Source organism: Arachis ipaensis, chromosome B4, assembly GCF_059453495.1.
Source record: "Arachis ipaensis isolate K30076 ecotype BB chromosome B4, ASM5945349v1, whole genome shotgun sequence".
Classification (NCBI taxonomy): domain Eukaryota; kingdom Viridiplantae; phylum Streptophyta; class Magnoliopsida; order Fabales; family Fabaceae; genus Arachis; species Arachis ipaensis.
In genome coordinates this window covers 23,085,546-23,096,787 of record NC_142439.1, presented here as the reverse complement: position 1 = coordinate 23,096,787, position 11,242 = coordinate 23,085,546, and positions in this window count along the sequence as shown.

Sequence of the window (11,242 nt, the reverse complement as noted above, 5' to 3'; positions counted from 1 at the left end):
ATTATTATTATTATTATTATTATTATTATTATTATTATTATTATTAATTTTGCTGGGCATCGTTGGATTTAATTTGTTGTTATTATAATAGCATTGTCCAAAATATGGAACTTCATGCTCAACATAGCATGCCCATATGATTAGTCCAAAATTAGTTTTTTGACCAATAATTCACTTTCTTAGCGTAGTTCAATGACAACAAAATTCAACAAAAGAGTAAACTATCATTTGTATCCACAAAAGTTAAAAACACTGACATATCTATCCATAAAAAAAAGAAATTACCATTTGTATCCATAAAAAAATGTTTTTACAGGCAAAATTATCCAAACCCTAAAAAATTATCTAAAATCCCTAAATTATCCTTCTCTCCACACTATCATCTCCTTCCTCCCTCCTCTTTCTCTCAATGTTCTCAGCCACCCAATCCCAGCATCAACCACAAACCACTGTCTCACCCTCCTCATCATCGTTCACCTTCTCCGCTAGCAACGTCGCGGACCTCCGCCAGCGCAGGAGCACCGCGCCAGCTTCTCCTCGCCACCATCACCATCGGCCTCAAACCAGAGCCTACCGCGTCAGAGACCCTCCTCTTCACGCTATCTTATTGGCGACGGCGGCATCAAAAGCTGCGAGAATGTCAGAGTCGAAGCAACCGCCGTTCCAGCAGACCTTGCAGATGGCGAGGCGGACCTGCAATTTCAGGAAGTTTCCCCTTCATCTTTTGCAGAGCTTCTGTCACCAGCCTTAAGTTATACAAAATTCCAAAGTAAAACTTTCTCAAGAGTGAAATGGCGCTTCCTCTTCTTTTTCCTAGCCTCCGCAAGTTCCTGAAATCAAACAACAAAATGTTTCATCGATTCATACCAATAACAAAACACAAATTCAAATGCATTTGAAAGCAAATTGGTAACGTTTTAAGACCTTAGCATGAAGACGACATTCTCGACCTGTAAGGGGAGCCTTCTTGGTCTTGTCTTTAGGAATAGCGTCCTGTTTGCGTGTTTTGAGGGATTTGAAGGGTTCTTAGAGGCAGAGAGTTTAGGAGCCTTAGAAGGGGATTCATGTAATGCTTCGGCATTAGAGCCCGAAGCTGGAATTCGCTTCCTCTTCTTGGTGCTTCCATTGTCCTGCTTCTTCGGTGCCATTGTAGCTCAAGCTCTGAGCCCTGAAGTTGAGTTTAGTCAGAAGAAGAAAGGGGCTCTATTACGCAGAACATGAAGCTGAGGTTTTTGATTTAATGGTGAAAGTGTGTTAGAAAGGGAAAGAGGGGTGGTGGCTGGGTGAAGAGGGTGGTGGTGGGATTTAAGATTAGGAAGGAAAAGAGGGGTAGTGGTTGGGTGAAGAGGGTTAGGGTTAAGAAGGTGATTGGGTGAAGGAGGTGGTGTGGTGGTGAAGATAAGGGTATTTTAGGGATTTTAGGTAATTTTTTAGTGTTTGAATAATTTTGTTATGCGAAATCCATATTTCATGGGTACAAATGGTAATTTCCTTTTTCTATGGGTAGATATGTCAGCGTTTTCAACTTTCGTGGGTACAAATAGTAGTTTACTCTCAACAAAAATAATTACTTTCATTAAACCATTAACAATCACTATATACTTCCAACAAACTTCTGCTGCCACTGTTATTCTTCAAGATGTGTCAGCTTCTTCAACAACAATACCAACACATGTCATTGGATCCCTTCCCCACCTCATTTTAGTAGGTGCTGAAAAATTCTTGTTTCAAGAAGTATTTTGACTAAACATCTTCCTTCTCTTTGAATTTTGTAAATGTCAATAAACTTCGTTTTAAAGATAATATTATAAGTATAAACATAGGATCGACTTGGCCAGTTAGACCGAACTGGTGAACTGGTTATAGGACTGGTTCAGCCAAAATATAGAATCGAATAAAAAAAGAATTAGCGAAAATCGATTTGGCCCTACTTATTTTATAAAAACCCGTGGGTTTGAGAAATTCGAACCGGTTCAAAATTATTTTTTTAGCTGTTATCGTTTTGAATTTCAAGGGAAAAAAAAACAAAAATAGAACCCTAATCCAGCTAAGGATCCTCCTCCCCAATTTACTCTCTCACTCGTCCTCACTCTGAAACGGGCCAAACAGCAAAGAAGCTCAGCGCGGCGCCTCAACCCTCTCACTCTCACAGAGCCGCTTCCCTCTCTCAAAGAAAGAAAAGAGGTGACAAACCCTGTTCTTCTCATCGCCATCGTCCCGCCGTTCTTCGCCAGCTTCTTTTCTTCGAGTCACCAGCTTCTTCGCTTGGTCCCGCACGCTTCATCGTCTGTCGCCAAGTCCAGTTCATCGCGTAGCCAACCTCTTTGCTAGGTTTAACTTCGTCGTCCGTCACGTCGCTTGGTCCAGCTTCGTCGTCCCTCACGTGCTCGTCGCCGGTGGTCTTGCTTCCTCTCCCTCATATTCTACTAGTTCTCCGCGTTGTAATCATAAGGAGAAGGACGTAGTGCCGCTAGCTTCTCCATGTCACATTCTTGCTCCTCCTTCGTACTCTGCTCGTTGGAAGACCACCAAAGTTTACTTAATTTTTCTTGCTTACTCTTTTCATTGTAAATCTGTTGTTCATAAAAAATGCGATTTGGTTAATTGATTTTTTAATGTGTTCAAAATGATTTAATTAAAAATAATTAGTTAATTTTGTGTGTTTCTAAGCTCTTATCTCTTATGATGTTATGTATATAATGTAATTGACTAATTGCTTGGTTAAGAATTTATGATGAGACCTGAATTTGTCAATTTGTTGAATTGGAGATTTAAATTTGTTGAATGGGAACCTTACTAATTACTAATTTAGTTATGCTGCTGACTGCAGATTGTGTTTGTTTGCTAATTTTGAATTTGGAAAGAAAATGTTTGGATATTAGTATTTAGTTATTTAGTTTACTTTGTGGTTATGATATTATGATTCTGCTAATTTTTTCAAAATTACAACTCGCCAAGTGCACCGAATCGTATCAAATAATACCATGGGAGTAGGTTATTGTTCCCACGAGTACTAACGAACTAAGCAAGCAATTGTTAATTGATTATTCTAGTCAGACAATTGAAACTTGATTTGAGATGTGTTCAAGATCAAACAGAAACTCTAAAAGGAACTTTAGCAGAAACTTTAAAATACAGCAAGCAGTAATGATTAAAGAAAGTAATATAATTAAAAAGGTTACGGTTTTGGAGATGTTAAGACTTCAGGGCAAACTTTTTTTACTTTCTACCTTGATCATGCAACGATACATCCATGATAAACCATAATTAATTAAATCTCAATCATTTGGTAATTCAATTTTTCTTAACTTAACAAACTGTCAATTCCTTGAACAATCAATTATGATAAGAGATTGAGCACAATTTCTGACTTAATGCCACACAATTCTTAAAGATTAATTCTAGTAGTTGATTAGACGCCATTTATCGAAACTAATTTTAGAAACTTATAGAATTATGAGAAGAGATTTCACACTCAATTTCCAAATTTGATACAGAATTCAATCATATTTGAGTTATTTTCTAATACTTTCATATCCTTATGATGAAGAACAAAAACCTTGTTTCTTGAAAAAACATCAATGCAATAATCAAAGATAGAAAAATAATAATATCAATCCATCAGAATTAACAGAACTCCTCAACTTAACTGAAGAGGTTAGTTACTCATAATGCAAAACAAATACAAGGATTCAAAATTATACAGAATAAGCTAAAGGTCCTTCTATCCATAGTTCTTTGGATCATTTTATACTTAAACCTAAACAAAACCTAATATTCAAACTTAACTCAAACAGAGTCAAATCATATCTTTCCAAATTAAATTCAAATTAAAAGTGACTCTCCTTGTGATTAGGACTTGATCCTTGGTGAGTTGCTTCCTTAGAAATTTAGGGGCTTCCACTCAATCTTGGGCTTGAGAATTGACTTTGCTTTTGAGTGAGGTTTGCGACCATTATTGTGCACCTCCAAGGGGTCCTTTGTTTAGAGAGCATGAAGCACGTGAGGCAAGTGGCACGCCCTTGAATGATGAAGGAGAGTGGGCATGTGCAACGTGCCACTTCTTCAAAGGTTGCATGCGCTGGTGTGAGTGGCGTGCATGGCGTGTGACGTCGTTGAAGCTGGAGGCAATGGGGGGGGGTTGCTAGACAATGGCCTAGCGTGCCACACTTGGCACGCCCTTGAAAGTTGCATAGAGTTGGCGTGAGTCACGTGGGGCTAGTGGCACGCCTATGAAGCTTGGAGGATAGAGGGCGTAAGGGGCGTGCATGGTGTGCCACGCCTGCGACGCATGCATGGGCAATGAAGGTGGTGGCATGTACGGCGTGAAGGACGTGGGACGTCCTTGAGGCTGGGATGGAGGTATGATAAACCCCAATTTTGAAGTTTATCTTGTGCTTAATTTGGGAGATTTTATCAACTTATCTCACATTTATTCAATGAAAAAGCATGGTTTCGTAATTCTTCCTAATTTTGTGCTTAAGTGTAAAAACATGCTTTTTATCCCTTAAAATAGCTAAATTTAATTCACTTTAATTCCATTCGATGCCTTGATATTTTTGTTGAGTGATTTCAGATTAATAAGCCAAGTATTGGATGGAAGAAGTGAAGAGAAAAGCATGCAATGTGGAGAATTCATGAAGAAATGAGCATTTGGAGAATTAAAGGCCATGCGCACGCATCATCCACGCGTATGCGTGAGAAGAGATTTGCAAGCCACGCGCACGCGTCACTCACGCGTATGTGTGAGTAGGAGTTTTGGCCAGCGACGCGCTCGCGTCGTCCACGCGCACGCGTCACGCTCAGCACGTGACTCACTTAAAGTGAATTCACTGGGGGTGATTTCTGAGCTTCCCAGGCCCAAATCCAACTCATTTATGAGAGTATTTCATGCAGAATTCAAGTTTGGACAAAGGGAGGAGCAATTAGTTGTAGACTAGGAAGCATGTAGTTAGTTTCTAGAGAGAGAAGCTCCCTCTTCTCTTTAGAATTAGGTTAGGGTTAGGTCAATTTCTCTTAGATCTAGGTTTAATTCTTTGTTTTCATCTTGTCTTCTTTACAATTCCTTGTTGTATTGTCTTAATTCTTCTCTTTTCTCTTGTTAATTTCTCATTTTGGTTATTTTTATGTCATGAACTCTTGTTAATTTCCATTATCTTTAATGCAATTTTGAGGTATTTCATGCTTAATGTGCTTTCCTTAGTTGTTGTTGTTGTTAATTTCTTGTATTGGGTAGTAGTAGATTTCATTAATAAGCATTTTGTTGGATTTGGTTTTCATTTAATGTAATTTCATATTTGATGTTCTTTTATTGTTAATTGAGTTGTTGTTAATTTCCTTGCAATTGGTAGTTGTTAGATTTTATTCTTGTTGTCATTTTAGCTTGCTTTCCTTTTATGCCTTTCAAGTGTTTGACAAAATACTTGGAAGGATGTTAGAGTAGATTTTTTAGCATTCTTGGCTTGGAAAAAGGAATTAGGCAATCTTGAGTCATGAATACCCAATTTAGATTGGTGATCTATAGTGATTAGTTAATATTATTTCTATTGACTCTAATCTCTTGCTAATTCAATTAGTAAGTTGATTAGGACTTTTGGATTGAGATTAACTAGTCCTATTTGACTTTCTCCCTATGTTGAAGATGACATTGTACTTTCTTCCGATGTTGGAGATGACGAAATAGGATTAGCTCTTATTAATTATTGTTATTAATTACTAGGATAGAAGGCCTATATTCTCAATCCTTGCCATGAATGTCTCTCTTTATTACTTGCTTTCTTTAATTGTTTGCTTTAGTTTTCTTGCCATTTATTTTCTTGCCCTTTTTACCAAACCAAACCCCCCTTGTTCCTTCATAGCCAATAATCATTCACTTCATTGCAATTCCTTATGAGACGACTCGAGGTTTAAATACTTCGGTTAATTCTCATCGGGGTTTGTACTTGTGACAACCAAAATATTTTAAAATTTGATTTGAGGATCGATTGTCGGTTTGAACTATACTATCAACGGAATTATTTGTGTGAAATTCCAAACCGTCATAAAGCTTCTCATCAAATTTTTGGCGCCGTTGCCGGGAAATTGCAATGATGCTATGTTATTGGCTATTGTGAATATGTTCATATTGTGAATATTATTTTTTTTTTTGCTAGTACTTAGGAGTTTACTTTTCTTTACTTTTTGATATTCTTTGTTTTGATTTTTCCTTTTCCATATGAATTCTCATCCTTGTGGTTTTGGATATGGTCATGACTATGTTGTAGGTAATGAAAACTTTAATGATGGCTCACATTATGGGAGAGCGGAATTCTTGAGAAGGGAGCCACATCCATATAAGCAATCCTCATGGCAACCTCCTCAACCAAGCTACCATGATTGCAACCCCTCTTATAATGCATATCATTCCCATGAATATGATGGCTCTTATCATGATTATACCACTCAACCACCATCATTCCATGCACCATACTCTCAACATAGTCCTCAACTACCATATTCTCAATCCACATCCTATTACCACCAAACACCCCATATGATCCTAATCCATATCCACCATACCAACCACCATATGAACCATACCTAAAGCCACCACATTTTTAACACCAATACTCCCAAGAACCATAATTTTCTTACACACCACCTCAAAGCTTTCACCAATATGAGCCACCTTCTAACTACAACACCTTCCCTTCAAACAATGAACCCTCTCTTCCACCACCACCAATAGATGAAGGTCTCCATGCTCTCATGCTAAAGCAAAGAGATCTTAGATTTTATATCCTAATGCAACAAGAGGAGACGGAAAAGGATTTCAAGGAGGTAGAAACCAAGATTGCTATCATGATGGAAGCCGTTAGCAACATGGTCTCATTCCACCTAAGCCTATACGATCAAGTCACTCCCATCGTTGAATGTGGAGAAGCAACCAAGGAGCTTAGTGAGAGAGTGAATTTGGAATTTTCAGGTAGAGAAGGGGAGCTGAGACAAGAAGTGCAACAAGAGGAGGAGGTAGAGATTATTGAACAAAAGGAAGTGGTCGAATATTTAGGATATATTGGATACAAGGAGGAATCTAGAGTTGAAGAACCTTCTTCCATGGAGGATAGTGCACAACCTCCAAGGCATAATGTGATTGAAGAATTGGAAGAAGTGGGGCAAGCACCAAGTCCCCCTATATATGATGATTCCGCATCAACATATGATCCTTTTGAGTTTGAGGAATCCTTTCCCATTAGACTTGGAATTGATGATGAGGTAGATTTCACTAAACCTCATATTTATGACTTGAGTGATAGGGAAGAGCTAGAGGACACTGGTGAAGAAGAATATGAACTTGAGGAAGCTTGGCAAGAGGTAAAGCTTGAAGAATCTTGTCAAGTGGTGGAAGCCTCTAAAAGAGGATGGACGGGAGTGGAGCGTGCTTTATCAAGACCGTTGGGAACTCCTCTACCTAAGTTGTCATCTAATCCTTCATTTGAGTGGGTAAAACTTCTAACTCTTAGCTTTATTATCCCACTTGAATTTGGCTTGCTTGAGACATATGGCCAACTTAGGGCGCTTTGTGGAATTAAGCGTAAGAGGAACATGTTTAGTGGTTGGCGGTGTAAATCTAGGCTCATCATGATTGGAAGCTCAAAATTTAGGAGCATGGATTGGTGTAGTGCTCAAATAGATGGGTCTAGGAGGGTAGTTTGGTGCCTTCATGAGAATTCGACTTTCTTACCACCCAGAGAAAATTATCATGATCAACTCAAAGACGGGTGTGAAAACAAAGTATGGAATCCTGGATTAATAGACGAGGATCAACTTTGGGAGCTCATGGTTTGTGAAGAACTCCATCAAAGTTTGGAGATATCAATCTTGAATGATGGATCTTATTGGAAGTCCAAGCGTTGGTGGATGTTCAAGGATGGATTCAAGCACAAGCCACCTTGATGAAGAGCTCCCCATAAGTCCAACTTAAGGACAATAAACAAAAGTACTAGCTGGGAGACACCCCACCATGGTAACATCTTTCTCTTTTTCCTTTTTTTGTAAATATTGGTAAAATAGGTTTAATTTCATGTTTTATTTAGTTCGTTAAGTTTATTTGGGAGTCTAGTAGGTTAAATAAGGTTTTATGGTATTTTGGTAGCTGTTTGGAGGTTTGGAATGCTTGGTTTGGTGCAAGAACTTGGAAAAATTTTGAAAAATAGAGCACCATGCCACGCGTACGCGTCACCCACGCGTACGCGTGAAACCAAGTTTTTCGACAATCTACGCATACGCCTCGCCCACACGTACGCGTGGATCCAAAATTTTCACCTGCCATACAAATTCCAAAGAGTTGTGCGAGTTTTGGGCTGGAATTGTGCCTTTAGCACAAAATTCACTCATGCGTACGCGTCACCCACGCGTACGCGTTACCTCTCTGAATAGCCCATGGTCACGCGTACGCGTCACGCCCATTTCACCTATCCACGCTTACGCGTCACTCGACGCATACGCGTGGAATCCCCTTCTTCACCACTCCTCCTTTCTTCTCTTCTTTCCATTTCTTTCCTTCTTCTTTTTTCTCCCCTTTTCTTTCCACCCTTCAACCATCATCCAACACTACTAAACACCATCTATCACCATTTTCTTTAGTTAGTTAGATTGTTAGTTATCTAGTTAGTTTGATTTTTTGTTTAATTTTCTATTTTCCATGATACATGTTGGATTAGTGATTTTGTTTGGTGTCTATTACTGCTTATTATTAACTGAATGCTATTTTAGCATAATTGTTTTTTATACTCATTGTTGGACTTCTTTTATTGAGGTTACCTTTTGTTACTTGGTTTCGAATTTTTCATGCTTAACATTTATGAATACCAAGTACTTGTACATTGCCAGCATCTTAACTCTTTTGAATTGTGTGTTTTGGCCACCATGCATTCATCATCCATTATTAGGCAATTGTATATTGTCAATGCTTTTTTTGTTAGGAGATGATTGTTTATGATTGACCTTTATTTACATCACCTATTTCATGCATTGGGATTTTGAAATTGTGGAATTGGATCGAAAGCTTACCTAGTGACATATTTTTGAGCTTTTAAAACTTTGTGGACCATGCTTGCTATGTGATTGATATCCACTTCTATCTTCTTTTTCCTAAGTTCTATAGCACCCATGTATTCCACTTTTATGTCACTTAGGTGTTGCAAACAAACTTCAATATGTGTCATTGATTGTTGTGTAAGTTTCATACACCATTTTGTTCACTAAATTCACTTACACATCAATCAATGCCCATTCATTATCCGATTCACAATTACCTGATTAATTGCTTGAATGCTTTCATGCTTCTTCACTACTTGTTTGGTTGCCTTAACCTACAAGTTCTCTTCGAAGTATCTCAAGCACACTAGAATGAGTGACGTGCATACTTTCTTTGTGTAATTGTGACATAGCTCTCTATGATAGTGTGTGTGTTCTAAACCGCGTGCAACTTAGAACTCACACACTTGTTTCATTAATGTCACACTAGCTCTCTATGATAGTGTGTGTGTCCTAAACCGCGTGCAACTTAGAACTCACACACTTGTTTCATTAATGTCACACTAATTCACTCACTTCATTCTGGTGATTTACCTCATTCCAACAATTTATGCTTTCTTGCTTTTGCATTTTCTCATCTTACTGTGCTATTTTCTATTTTTCATGTGTGAGCCATCATAAGCAAAGACGGAAGTGGGAGAAAGAACATACAGCAGCCAATTGATCCACCAGCTGAAGGTGGCCATTCGGAGAGTCGCCGTACCCCCTTGCTCATCTTTGAATGCACCGAGGACGGTGCAAACTTTTAAGTGTGGGGAGATCGTCCGACCAGTCGGCGTTTTAGGGGTGACAAGTCTTTAATCCCAACACTTTTGCATTTATTTTTTAGGTCTTTTAGGATTTTAGTTGCATTTTCTTATTTTGCATCTATATATAATAAGCTTAGTCAAAATAATGAAAATTTTCAAAGATTTTATCTATAGGGCACCCCAATTGAATTTTTTTTTTAACTTTCTTGAATTACACACATTGTGGATCATGATTTTTGAGCTAAGAACACAAGCATGTGAATTTTGAGCCTAATTGTGTGGTTACATCATATAACCACTTATTTTATTCTTGTGTGTATTATTCTCTTTCTATGATTGTAATCTTTGATTTGTTTGATTATTTATGTCCATTATTTTGTGTATGAATGCACTTAATTGAGGCCATTGTTTCAGTTAGCTCACTTACCCAAATAGCCTACCTTTTATCTTCCATTGTTAACCAAACTTTGAGCCTATGCTAAACCCATTTGTTCTTAATTTTAGCACATTACAAGTCCTAAGTAAAAAATAATAAATGTCCCTTGTTTGGATCTTTGATTAGCTTAGGCTAGTGAGAGTGTTTATTATTTGATTTTGGGAGAGTTGGGAACATTGGGTAGAGATAAAAGTGTATTTTGTGATTTTGTTGAAAATCATGGAAATTGGGTACGTACTCATGTATCAATTATGTTTAAACCATATGCATTGATGCTTTTGTGTGTATTTTAGTTTGAAAAAAATGAGAAAAATAAAAAGAAAAAATGTATATATATAAAAAAAATATAGAAAAAGAAAAAGAAAGAAAAAGAAAAGTAATAAAAAGGGGGCATTTAATAAAAAAATCAATGCATATGTGTGGTGATAAAAAAAAAAGAATGCATGAGTGTGTGAAAAGTGAGAATTAGGGGTAGTTAGGTTTGTTTAGAATTGTATAGGTTGCTATATAGGTTAGGTGGAAAGCTTAAGTTGATCAAAGATTCAAATTCTAGCCCACTTAACCAAATATACACCCTTACTTTGACCCTAGCCTCATTACACCTATGGGAAAGTTCTCATGATATTTGTATGCATGCATGAAATAATTGTTGATTGTTAGATAAAAAATAAATCTTGGAAAGCATGATTAGGGGAGAATTGAGTGAATCAACCCTATACACTTGAGTGACTAGAGCGGATACACATCCGGTGAGGGTTCGATTGCTCAATTACATGTTTTCACCTATGATCATCTTTTCTTGCAAGTTTGTAAAATCTTTCAATAACTCAATTCAATTGTGAGTTTGCTTTGATTGCTATTGCTTTAGCCCTTGTACTTGTATATGTATTCTTAGAAATTGATTTATTTTGACCAAGTAATTGCATTCATTTAGATAGATTGCATGTAGGTAGTTGCATCTAGGTAGTTTGCATTGAAT